Here is a 14,173-nt window from a genome sequence, read left to right as displayed (position 1 = left end):
TTTTTCAAATAAAAAATATGATTGCATACTGAAGAAGAATGTTTGGTGTTCTAGCAAAGTTGATTTAACTCACTTTGAACGACTGTAATTAAATAGTTAGTTGCCACCACTAAATTCTGGTTTACTTATCAAAATATTAGGTTAATTCACATACAATTTTACTTATAATTTGTAAGAGACTTGCAATTTTTTCAATATCTTCCTTCATACTGACTTTTCATAGGATTAGGAAATGCCACTGCGGTATAAATGGGTAAAATTTCAATTAAATAAATAAATATTTGCATTATATATTTATTATATAGTACATATTTTTTCGCACAAGATATGATGAAATGAAAGCAATTAGAAATATATCTCTTTTATTTATTAATGTTCTGCAGAATTAAAATTGAAAATATATACTATAACTTTAAAAATATATATTTTTTTATGAATTGTAGTGTCTTACAAATGTAAAGCTTTAAAGCTTTTTTGAGTCTCAAGTGATGTAAAGCAAATTTGTAGGACGTAAAAAGAATGATAGTAGAAGTTTACATGTTGATTGTCGAAACTTAATGAATCTGGCAAGAAATTTTTCAATTAAAGACAACTGCAACCAGCCGATAATTTAATCCTCTTACAAGTACTTTAAATTGATTAAATAGTTTGTTTTTCCATGCAGTTCTTACATTCATTATCTTATTTTGGTTTAGATATGTTGTGTATCTATCTTCCTTAGTTTATGTTAATCTTTGTAGGGGTCCGTTTTTTTCAAATGTGGGGAAATATTTTGATATACTTTGACAAGCCCTTCACTATAAAGAATATGCGTTAATCCGCTTGTACCAGTTCCATTTGACTGGGTGTTTTGTAATGCAGTTTGCCCCAACAACCTTGCAAGGATTACTTGATTTTGTGTAGAGTTGTTTCCGTATTATTATAAGGTGAGTTTTTGCTAGTAAACACACACCTCGACACACACACACACGTGCATTTTTATGAATATGTGGCTTATGTTTTTGATTATCTAGACTTGAATATGCACAAATAAACTATACAGATAACGAAAAATGCCTATGAGCTTATAGGTCAAACATCCAGCGTAACAAAGACATGCCGATACTTCTAGAATCAACGAGAGGGACAATAAATAGTTCGCTTTTGTCATGTTGTTGTCGAAGATTTTCTCCTTGCGACATGCAGCAGCAAGCGTCTATGTCGGACGCAGTGGAATATTTAATTTAATTAAATATCTGTGTGCAACTTCGTCGCCTTAGTGAAATCTAAGGACAAATAGTATTATCCACAATAGTGTTTTTTAGGAGTGAATTATATAGATATAGTAATTTTCCACGATCAGCAGACGTTTGTTTTGTTCTCGAATCGTGTTTTAAGTTTAATGTGATGTTGAAAAATTCCTTAATTAATGTGTTTGATACTTAATATTGGGCCACTTATAAAAATTGATTTATTATATTTATATAAAACTAAATACTTATAATTTCAACTATAAACTGCTTGGCCTGCTATAAATATGTGAACTTAAGGATTAAAATTCTTGTATATTGTTTTTCATACATTGAAATATGAAGTCCAGTATGTATCACTATTGTTCGACGGGAACATTACATTATTAGTTTTTTAATAACAGCATTAAGTTAATCCGTCTTTCAGTTAATTCGCGTGGTAACTAAATTATTATACTGAATTACAGTATAACTGAAATGGGTAAGTTTTGGACACAACAGTAGCGTCCATCATACTAAATTTTTATAATATCTTCTAAAAGTTATTCAAGAACCGATTTTCAGTGGCGCAGAAGGTCTATAGATAGAAAGAAAATTTATGTTAATTTTGTGTTCTATATGTGTTCTACTACTGCTACTAATGTGTTTATTTTTCTGGGCACCTATGTTCAGTTGATACATTTTCAATTTACTCAGTTTTAATATCCATGAACTGATTGGTACACCACACCACAAAAAAATCTTGTGCCCGTTGACAGGGAATTAAAAAAAATGCCCCTAGTCCGCTGACCTCGCGTTTTATTATGGCGTTTTGTTGTTTCGCAAGTTTAAAATAACAATTACGGCCATTAAACTATCTTGGTATGATATAGTAAATGTCCGGCACATTATGTAAACAAGAACGCGACACTTTTGTCGAGGTTTTCCTGTCTATTTTGCATGTTAATGAAATAATAATGATACGCGTGCTTAAAAACCGATTTTTTTATTTCATGTTTTTTTCTCGCCTTTACATTAATATGGCCGGGTTTTGCTAGTTCTAGGGTTCAAGGCTTTCTTGATAACTTTTATTTGTAGGGTGTTTTACATTTATTACATTAAACTATTAGGGGTAGTAGGGTAATCAAAATGACTCCCAAAAACATTTATGTTCAATTTCGATACAGCTTGTGCTTCAGGAGCCGTTGGAAGGTGTGATCCGCAATGTGATGGCGTCTTACCGCACTTTTAGACTGATTCTTCGGGAGCGGTGGAAAACTGACTGTTTTGTAGCTAGTTGGTGACATCGGAAATAATTCCAGTACTCTTACATGGCTTTCCCAATATCGAAACAACAATTTGTTTTTTAAGCGCAAATCATAAGTTCAAGTTCGGGTTTGATTTTTTTCTGTAACTGATAGCACTGACTAGGTGCAAAACAGTAGCGTTTAAACTGTCCGTGTAAAATCAGAATCGGAATCAGTCTTAAAGAAACTTCCTGCGGTGTAGACTCAGCCTAAGTCGTAAGAACTCTAAAGAAATACAAATAACTAGACCGTGACTTTTAAAAGTGTGAATTTCTTCAAATATTGAACAGGAAGAACTTCAAGTCAACTCAATTCAAATCAATGTTAAGACACTTAAAACACGTAAAACTCGACAATAAAGAAGGCTAAGTCTAACAAAATCCGTTACTCATACTCAACCATGAAACTGTCTCCCAAATACACCATTGACGAAAAAAAAACGATTTGTTAAAAGAAAAGCACAAAATATGGAAAAAACTACAAGACCAATAGACCATTGGACTTAAGGTGCTTTTTTGTTTTAAAGCAGCTATTAAATATATTTTCTTATCCAACATATAAAGATTTAAATATAAAACTTATTATTAGTTGTTTCTGGCTTGCATTAAACCGATGTGATGCACACCTAACTGTAAATTATGATTTGATTTTTATTTATGTTGGTAAAGTTTATAGCACAAAACATCCCAGTGAAGTGTGCATCTATTTTCCATATTGATACATGATTTTGTGAAAAATATGATGTAATGTGGATTATCCAAATAACTATTGACAAGACGTATTTTTAATTTTCTGAATGTAAGTTTTAGTTATATAAACAAAGCGGTCATGGATAAAATCTTTAGTTTAATTTTATATTGAATAAATGCTTAACTATTACTTAAGGTCTTAAGTTTAAAGTATTCAATTGTGACTTATATTTTGTCTGAATCTCAAATCAGTGTCTACCATCGAGCAAAGCAGAATCAACCAAAATCAGAGGATTATTATCACAGCGTGGCAATTTTCTCTAACACTGGCTAATACAAATTCGAAATACATGTAAGATGAAATACTGACCGGAAGAATTTTCCAACTTAGAACCCGTTCATGTGACTACTATAAAGAAGATACTACAAAACTTCATTGAAAAATTTCGGAATACGTTCCGTCTCAAATCAAATTAAACTAAATTGAAAAACTTAACACTTCTAAGATATATTATTGTTATTTTAAAGTTGTCTTTGTTGTCTTTGTACATTTAAACTTCAGTTTACGCCCCGCTATATAGTTAGTGGCTACGCCCCTGCCCCCGGATATTCCATAAGATTTAAAAACAGAGTTGTTAAAAAAGGATCAGATTTGATTTTACCTAGAAAATAAAGAAAATATTATAATCGTACTTCAAATATAGAAAATATCAAAGTTAAGATGCACTTGACATGATAAATATTCGAATCAATGGCCTGGGACTATTCTTCGGCACATATTTACGAATTAATATGGACCACATTTCGAAAAATAAAATTTCATTCAATTTAACGTTTCATTTAAGCATATTCTGTTATCCAAGATGTTTCGAAAAATGTTTTTCCCAAGAGCAGTATAAAAAAAGCAGACCAAAATTCCGCTTAGCATCTTCAACGCAAAACATCGATCGGATATTTTTGGCCAGAGTCGCAACCTAGACCTTGAATTCGTGTTATTTGAAATCGCGATCAGCACGCGCATACGTCAGCGACGATATAAATGTTTTTAAAATTATTGTTTGCATCAGCTCGCCTTAATGATTAAATTTGGTGGTTTCCGATCAATTTCGGTGTGGATCTCCTCATTTTCACCTGGTTCCCTGAAATAATAGATTTGAGAAAATTACATTCAGGCCTGCCAACGATCACGTCTGACCTCGGAACCTGGTATCAGTGTAGAACAGAACAAGAATCCCTGCCTCTACGTTTCTTTTCTTCTGGCTCCGGAATAATATATTATCTGTCAAACGAAAAATCTCAATCACCAATTCTAAAGCCGCGTTTCCCAATTATAGGCACAAAACTACACCAGTGGTTTTATCGAAACATTTTTTATGCAATAAACATTATATCTGGCATTGAAACGGAGTCCGTTGATTGGGAACGTCGCAGCATGGTGACAAAATTTTTGCGGAATTTCGCGACGAAGGCCGACCAAGGCCGCCATTGCTTGTACGCTTATTGGTGGTTACGAATTATAGATTTCAAACATTTTATTGTGTCCGCAGTTTCGTTCAATTAAATGATCTTTAGCGGCAATTCAAAATCTGTTTGTCTAACTTTTTCGCAGATTCAAAAAGTACGAAAAATATACAAAAAAAAGCAATCACAGACGTTAGAGCACATTCTTCTTTATTATTAATTTAGTTTTATAGAATTGCACAGTAGTATATATCAGGTTATATTTTCGGTTAATGAAATCCCTAGAGTAAGTTCTGCAAACAGGACAAAATTTAAGATTTCTATTCACTAAAAATTTTCTATCAAGAAGGATTCTATATTGGCAAATTTGTCAAAAGCATTTTTACCAATATATTTGTATCGCACCCCCCATACATACATTATCTTATGATTTGGTATTTCATATATAAAAATAATAATAATAAATAGCCTCACTGCATTAATCATAAAAATAATAACAATAACAGTTATCAACTTATATTCTCAATAAAGTTTGGTCGCAAATGGCTAAGAAAATCAGAGCAGCCAGATACTGCTACAAACCAAAATTTAAGCAATAACTCTCAACAGATTCAAAAAGTAAATAAAATATACAAAAAGAAACTAAGGAATAACAAACGTAACAAACAGCACGTGATATCTTCTTTATTTCTCTCTCTCTCTCTCTCTCTCTCTCTCTCTCTCTCTCTCTCTCTCTCTCTCTCTCTCTCTCTCTCTCTCTCTTCCCTTTCTGCCATTATTTTTTTCCAGATCATTCACTTTTATGGAAGTCCAATTTTCGAATTGAAGTAAGGGTTAAAGACTCGATTAATCGGATCCCTGAATGAGTTGAGCCACGTTACTAAATAGTCAATAGGAACTCTTTTATCTATTTAGAAATTGTATAATCCAACCATTAAGTTTTCGATCTGCTAAAGTATTCGCTCGCACCACTGCTTATACACTGCTATTTCTGCGTTATCGTTGGTTCGGTATGCAATAGCTATCTACATTTCGTTGGAAAAACATGTTCAATGCCAGATCTAAAAATAATTGCAAATCTTATCTCGAACACAATGATTTCAGGCATATTCACCTATCGATATTGCACCGTCCTTTTACAAAAGCATTAATCTTTCTGCAGATATAGAGAGGCATGTTTGCGAAATTTAATATTTTTGTATAGGTATGTAGCAATATTATGAAATTTAATATTATTTGATACCGGCTGAGCACTAAAAAATCTTGATAACATAATAAAACGCATACAGGTCTCTTTTTACTGTAGCTACAACACGTAGACAACATGCCGTATCCAAAAAACAAAGTTCTGCAATTTTTAAAATAATCTTGATAAAATAATCAAGAACCTCTTTAGTCCGAACACCTTATTATCAGGCCCAATTCGGATTATATTATTCGGATTAACGAATATACAATAAAAAAGCATGTTTAAGTTTTTACATTTTTAATATGTATATTAAATTTTACACAATACATATGTAATGTATCCTATCAACAAACAAGACATGTACCTAATGTTATTTTAAAGAACAAAAGCAAACCTAAAAAATAAAATATTAATTGTAAAAAAAAATTGTAATTGTAAAAGAATTTTTGTTTGTATCGTATCTTTAATCTTGGGCATCTTGAGCTTGATTTCTTAATTCTTGCAAAACGAAATAAAAGAGGTTCATAATCAGACTTTCAAAAGGCGATTCTAAATAAATAATAATGGGTAATCTTAGCCCCAGAAGAAATCCCACGAAAATATTCTATTTCTATTTCGATTTTCTAAATTTAACTTAATTAAACCTGGATTAAAATTATTTTGCAAAGGCAACAAATGCTGGTCAATCCCAATTAATATATTTTGTAATCAGGCGTTAATGTTATATAAGGCGTCTATAAAGCAACATAAAACAACACATTCATTTAGTTTTGTTACTTTATACGCAGTAATGAAAAGTTGGGGTTACACATTTTTTATACTACTCCATAAATAGCCACATCGATTTTCTACTTCCTTCTGCAAAATACCTAATTATACACCGATCTAGCTTGCGGAGAGCTTCATTTTACCACGTGAGTTTCGTTTCCCACGGATCCAAGCCACTTCGGACATTTCCGGGATATTACCGCACGGGTTTGGGAACAATCGGATGTTTTCGGTGATTTTACCGCACGGCTTGAACTCCGACGTTTGTCAATTCTGACGATCATGTCTGGGAATGTATTCGTAATGTTTCGCAAAAATGTACGCATTTGGAGAACTTCTTAAGAAACTCGTTTGTTACACACTCGTTCCGCTGCACTCCGATCATGCCAAATGAACTCGTGACCCAAATGCTGCTTACCACACTTGTCATAATATATTTTTTTCTACTCCCGTCTGTAAAATTCCTAATTACCTACCGATCTAGCGTGCGGGAAGCGTCACTTTACCGCCTCAATTTTATTTCCCACGGATCCGAGCCACTTCGGACATTTCCGGGATTTTACCGCACGTGTTTGGGAGCAATCGGATGATTTCGGAGATATTTTCCACGCATTAAATTTGACGTTTGTCAATTCTGACGGCAATGTCAGTGAATGTATTCGTGTTGTTTGGCGAAAAAATACCCAAAAACTAACGGTCGTAGAAAAAGTATAGTATGCAACACGTTCGGTAAACTTTTTAACTCACTCGTTTATTAAAAACTTGCTCCGCTCGTGTCAAATAAACTCGTGAGTCAAATACTGTTTACCGCACTTGTTGCATATTATACTATTTTTCTACTCCCGCCTGTAAAATACCTAATTACGCACCGAACTAGCGTGCGAGAAGCGTCACTTTACCACGTCAGTTTCGTTTCCCATGAATCCGAGCCACTTCGGACATTTCCGGCATTTTACCGCACGGATTTGGAAACAATCGGATGTTTTCGGAGATATTTCCCACGCTTTGAATTTTGACCTTTGTCAATTCTGACAGTCATATCAGTGAACGTATTCGTGTTGTTTTGCAAAAATGTACCCAAAAACTAACGGTCGTAGAAAAAGTATAGTATGCAACACGTTCGGTAAATTTTTTAAATCAAATGCCGTTTACCGCACTTGTTGCATAATTTACTATTTATACTCTATATCTTTTTGGATAAGCCAAGGTAAAAAACTATATAGCTCATGTAATACTTAGAAAGGGTATTTTCACTTTTTTGGTAAAATTTATATACAGGGTGCTTAAAAAAAAATTTCCTTTGCTTGCATTGTGTCAAATGTTATTAAAAAATATGGTTCCAGGGACTTATCGGGATTCTCAAATTCAAAAAATACCTGACCAATTTGCATGTTTTTATGGTTCTTTTAGTAATACGGCATGGAAACTAATATAGTATGACAATGTTTTTTCAAAAGTTAAAAACAAATAAAAATTTTATCATAAAAAGATAAACAAAGTATATGCAAAAGCCATTACATTGGTTAACAGTAAATACTTTGCCAATTGTTTCCTTCTCTACACTACACAAATAACTAATTCGCGCGGCCAAAACTCCCACCTGTTAACCTGACTTTCTGTTTTTTATTCTGGTCCCATTGGCTATAATTCTGTATCAAATTTGGAAGATGTTTGACGTCGAATATATATATATATATATATATATATCTCGTAACGAACCTGACCCTGACAACTCCGCGTTTAACGGGCAAGGTCACGCCAATAAACTGCGTCTCATTTAAGCGATGTTGTCGAAAGGTATTTAATAAGAGATAATAATGTTGTTTGGTGTAAACACACATTTAACGTTTTATGTCTCGTTTAAAAGCTACGCTATTTTTATGCGAACCTGCTCGATTTAAGTCACCGGAAGCACTTAATTTAATTATTGATTAGGCAGCGTTCCCATTGCGCTATTGTGCAGTCACAGTAAACTAGTAAGGAGATTCAGTAGTAGTAGTAGGAATGGTGGTAGAAATAATAATCATATTAATCTTTATTGACGACATTTAGAGAAAGCAAGGAAAAATACGATTATTCAATGAAAACAATATATACATAAAGGGAAAAACTAAATAAATAAAATAGATATTAGCAGGTAACATGTCTAAAGTCATTTGCAATTAAGTAAGTTTTCACAAAAAAATTAAATTCATACTTAACAAAACATTGCATATATATTTCACAGAATGAAGAAGAAAAAGAATAAGAAGAAAATATTGTGTAGATTAAGATCTAGTTTAGAGGGCACTTTGCCAAATTTTTCTTACAGGAACTATAAAACTGCTTGTACATATATTGCATAAGGTTTGATGTGTCTCCTTGAAACCCTTAAGCGGGTAGACTCATCATGAGTCAGTGCCTCAGGAGAAGTACTATGTCATATTTAAGCTCCTCTTATATTCCAATCTTGTCCCATTAAATGAGCAAGTTACTTAGAGCGTCTTTAAATATTGTTTCGTAGTATTTGTAATTTGCAACAACTTTATATGCATCTTGCTCTATTAGATCGTTAACCAGGGGAACACCGCAGTATGTATGTTGTGCAATATGAGGGAATCCTTTTGGAACTAAAACCTGAGGAATTCGAAGTTATTCCGTTAGGAATTCCACGAGGAGTACACAATTTCTTCTTATCAATATTTGATAAGTTCCTCCGAGACCGACTAAATTCATAAAACCACTTTTGGACTAAAATAAAGATCTTGTCTTTTCAATCTTCTTTTTGCTATTCTTTACATAATTGATACTGTAAAATAAAAAGGTAGGTAAATGCTGCTGCTAATTATTATGTTGAACATAAAGTTTTTGATGTGTGCAATGTGTAATCAACTTATATTTTCGAAAAGTAGATGAACTTACATCGTTTCATAAGTTCAATTTGTTTTTTTTTTATAAGTATATTTTTTCTAATACCATTTCTGAGAATCTCTGCATTTAATTTTTAGATGAAAATGCTCATTCTCCTAAAAAAAATTAGTGTTGATGTTATATCCTTTTCTGCGACATTAATATTTTAAAATTTTTGAAGCTAGGGGAAGTCTGAGTAGAAAATTAAATATTTACTTTACTTTGAAACTGCTGCTAAAATCAACTATAACCAAGAACACCTTTTTTTAGGTAAAAAGTAAGATACCGTCTCTTCTAATTTTAATTTTTCAGAGCAAAAAAAATAACGGGCACGATTATAAAAGAAATATGAAAATTTATCGCCGTATCTTGGGACTAGGGTGAGTTCTTTTTGGAGACACGATAAACTCAAATATAATAAGAATAATATGCTAGTTATTAAATTAGTAAAATACTATACCGAAAAATCATTAATAATACAGCAAAATAAGTTCTCGCGGGGTAAAAGAGGTATTTACTTATTTATATCTTCCAATTTTTATTTATTTATATTGACTTTAATGTAGGCAAGTCGATGAAATTTCTTTTAGTCCTTTTTGCTTTCGCTTCTGGGGTTTCACTTTCTCGTTCGTAGTTCTCTAGGTAAGTGAAAGCAGATAAAAACGAACGAATTATTTCGCCTGATTAGTTATTTAGGCAAAAATTGCCTAGCGGTTTTTCGGTTGATTTATCTACATTACTAAGTGACTTTCTTCATTCAGTTATTTGCTTCGCCTATTTTCAAGCTTACCGCTTCGGGTTAGGAACAACGTTAGAGTATTTTGTTAAAAGGGATTTAGAAAGTCGAGTAATCTTTATTCACATCCAAAAATTAAGGTACTCGAAAATTGTAATATATAGAAAAAATGTAAAAAACCAAAGTTTTTCGAAATCATTTTTAAATTTCAATGATGGGGATCCCCATCTCAAAACAAATAGTAGTAGGTGTATTCTATTTTATTATAATTTAAAATAGGTTCAAACTTAAAAACTCAATTAATACCATTTAATAAAAGACTCTTTTTAACAAGCAACCATCATCAAGATTATACTAACGTAAATTACAGTTAAATAAATAATATTAAATAATGAAGCAGTTCGCATTATATATACTCCATGACTTCATTGCATTTTACTTCCTTGTCCTTTCGTAAACTTCTGAATTAACATGATTCAACCAGAGAAACATACTATTAGATAGTCTGTAATTAAAAATTAAAATAGATTCAAAGCTAAATTCGTTTTTTCTTTAACAGAGTTTATCTTTATTTATTATATTAATATTATATTTGTAAGAAATTTTGAGATTGATATTTTGACGTAAGAGTGTGATACACGATTGATATATATTGGAAGTAAATTTACAATCGAGAAGAATGGAATTATAATTACATCAGTTTAGCGAAAGACCGACAAACATTATTTCAGTTTGTTTTAAACGTGTTAGAGTATGAACTTAGATATTTTTTCACTTCAACATTTATCTAGCAAGTAGTAGCAATCAAAATAACTTTAAGAGCATGATAAATAATAATAAGAGGATACAAAAGTAATTTTTTTTTGTATATTTTATTTTCATAAATTTGTTTTTGTTAATTGTTTTTTTCTTCCTTTTTCGATTGATTTTTCATCTCAAACATCTAAAAAAACAAATAATCTGTGTCAACAATTTACACCCATCAATTTGTAAATTTAAAGATGTCTCTGACTACATCGAAAGTTTTTGCTCCGGGATAGAGATGAGCCTGCGATTCTAACCTTGTTGCCGCATTTTATCAAAACAGAGCGCGCGCCGGATAACCGTCGTGCCATCGACCTTGAGGCGACATTGCCAGCTCTCCCCCTTTCTCAAAGATATTTTGGATATTAATTGCTTCTAAGTTTTCAGGCCCATTACAGCGGCAAATTAGTAACTAGCGTTTTAAATAGATTTAATTTTTGCGTTCTCAATTTTATCATCGACCATTAAAATTATCAATGATTTTCTAGATCACAGTTATATAAAATACTTAGTGTCCCGAATTTTTCCACAACTTCAAGTCGTCTTTTCTTGATAGCAAACAAATTGTTCTTATAAAAAATGTCTATTGACTTTCATCCCAATATCCGATTTTCTACATGAGCCGTTCTTTTCGCAAGATATGGCAACGGTGGTCAACCTTGGCCCGGACCGGCCCGTGCAGCGACCCTCTATAGCTGCCTAAAATAACCATCCAGCCCCGGATCATTCCGGGCAATTCAAGGTCCCTTTTTGGTGGGAAGGGAGCGGAATCAAAGGGCACAGCATCGACGGTGGGCGTTTTCTTCCTTAGGCTCCAACTTGAATATATAAAATTTTAAACAGGTTGAAAGCTTGGAAGACCTTTGTTAAGCCTAGTGGATTTGTGATACTTATAGAGGTTATTTTTTACAATTTCTTTTTCATTTACATCGCAGATCGGTCGCGATACTTCAAAACTGGTACGAATACTCCTATTTTTTATAATTTCGATAGCCATATTTAAAATGTCAATGGAACTAGCACGCTATGTGCATTGAGCCTCCTGACGTGTCTACTTCGGGTGGAGTGAGGGGGAGAAAAGACCGATTAAGTATCCAAGTAATATTCAAGGTCCTGAAGTTGGGGGAGTACGAAATACGAATCATTGATTTTATGCGAAACGGGGATGACTGCATTGTATGAGAGTTCCGAAGAATATAATTTGAGCTAATCCCTTGAACTCTTAATTGAAAATTGAAATTGAAAATACTTACGTGTCGATTATTGTAAGTATTTTTGATGGATAATAATAATAACTTTTGATGATTTGATGTGTAAAGGGAGTATATTTTTTATCCATATTGAAATTATGATGGTCAGACTACAGCTTCGATAATAGTCCAATGTTGTAGCTCGTCTCCGATTTGGTTACGAGTAGACTGACAACGAGGCATATTTGTTTATCCCCTAAAGTGCGGTATTTAAACTGTTTTTGAAGCGCCTGCGTGTAGTTATTTTTATAAGGAGTTTATATGATTTGTAACACTTAAACATCGAAAATTTGCTGTTTACTTATTTCACAAATTTCAACAATAATTTCGCAAACGCCCGTAACCTTTTATCTACTAAGTGAACACGATTCTCCCCCAATATTTTCCAAAGAATTTCCGGAAAGTTTCCCCTTCGTGAAGGTTAAGGTTATAATCTATATTTCCCATTAAACTTTCATCAAAGCGTCGACGACGGTGGTGATTTTGCGAACCTTGATTTTCCTTTATCCAATTTTTTTCGGTCTCTACCTTAGGGCACTTCTAATATGAGTCGTGTGTACTGGACCCTTTCCAATGAAAATCGCGTGAGTTTTTATCTACGCGAAGTCGCAATCGATTTCCGACTGGGGAGCAAAGGACGCTCATGTGGGAGTAAATAGAAATTTATTTTCGTTGCGGGGTTAATATCGGTCGACAACCGGTTTTACGAATACGTCGTCTTGTGGGGTGTTTTTACGAAACGAGATATTGATTCTATTCTGCTTATGGGAGTTTTATTTGGAATAAGCATTTAGATGATATGAGGTAAATTTTAGAATCTAGCAAAATGAAATTGACATTGATGACAGAAGTTTTACATTCTAAAGTTTAGTGTAAATATGCTAAACTATAATACCTGTTGTTGTAATATAAGTAATATAGTAAAAATAAATGGGAAGGCGAAGTATTGGGCACAATTATAAGTATTGGAATAAATTGTAACCAAAACCAATTGCAATTGTTGAAAAAATTTGACTAGTCATTAGTTATATTTTCTTACATGTTGAAAATTTTCGAAATTTGGGTGCATTAGGTATATGAACTTGTATGTGTTTTTTTATATTAAATTAAATAGACTTTTATAATAAATAAATCACTTTGATTTTTAATGTTAATTGGGATGTACTATTATTAACGTCAGAGGTGGATATTAATAATATAAACTTTCTAATTAGATCAATTCTTAATTTTATTCGATTGCTAATTGCAACATTTTATGCACATCTAGATGCAGTTCTAGGACGATAATTGGAACACAACATTTTTTATGACCGTGATATATTAATTATTCATTAATTTACCTGTCCAGCTTGGCTGTCGTGCTGAACTATAATAACTTCGAAGCTCGATCAGCAACTTTCCACATAGATGAAAAAAAATTCCTTTTCAACCTAAACAAACACTAAATATCATGATTTTTGTCTTTATCAATTGTGATAAGAGTCAAGGAAAAAATATACCATCACCTTATACTTAGTCTTATGATCTGGCTAAAACCCGTTCATAACTATTTATGTGGCTGTAGGTGTCAACGCATTTTCTGATTAACTTGTTTTGTTTTCTTTCAACCAAAACGTTGAGAACACTGAAGACTTTGAATCAGTATAAGAAGTACATTGAAAGATAAACTAAATATTTTATGTGCTCTACTGAAAATTAAAGATTATCCACTCGGTCTCTCTACAAAACTTACACTTAAAATTATTTTCAGTGCAAGAATTGCGCATTGTCGATTGACTCTAGAGTTGAAAATCACTTTTAAATATTCAATACTGTTTATAGTAAATTATGTTGAATATCTTAAATTCTAAATATTGTTGCCTTATATAAATT

At 32.5% G+C, this 14,173-nt stretch overlaps 1 protein-coding gene across 1 annotated transcript in view; it reads left to right on the top strand.

The window, feature by feature from the left end:
* The window catches only part of LOC132702981 (ecdysone-inducible protein E75), a 168,174-nt gene that overhangs the window by 1,531 nt on the left and 152,470 nt on the right, over window positions 1–14,173 (top strand). The gene's annotated exons all lie outside the window — the stretch shown is intronic.

The sequence above is a fragment of the Cylas formicarius genome, unplaced genomic scaffold (genome assembly GCF_029955315.1).
Source record: "Cylas formicarius isolate icCylForm1 unplaced genomic scaffold, icCylForm1.1 PGA_scaffold_6__28_contigs__length_40554024, whole genome shotgun sequence".
Taxonomy (NCBI): domain Eukaryota; kingdom Metazoa; phylum Arthropoda; class Insecta; order Coleoptera; family Brentidae; genus Cylas; species Cylas formicarius.
Note: the sequence above shows the minus strand (reverse complement) of the source record. Positions and strands in the feature narration are given on the sequence as shown.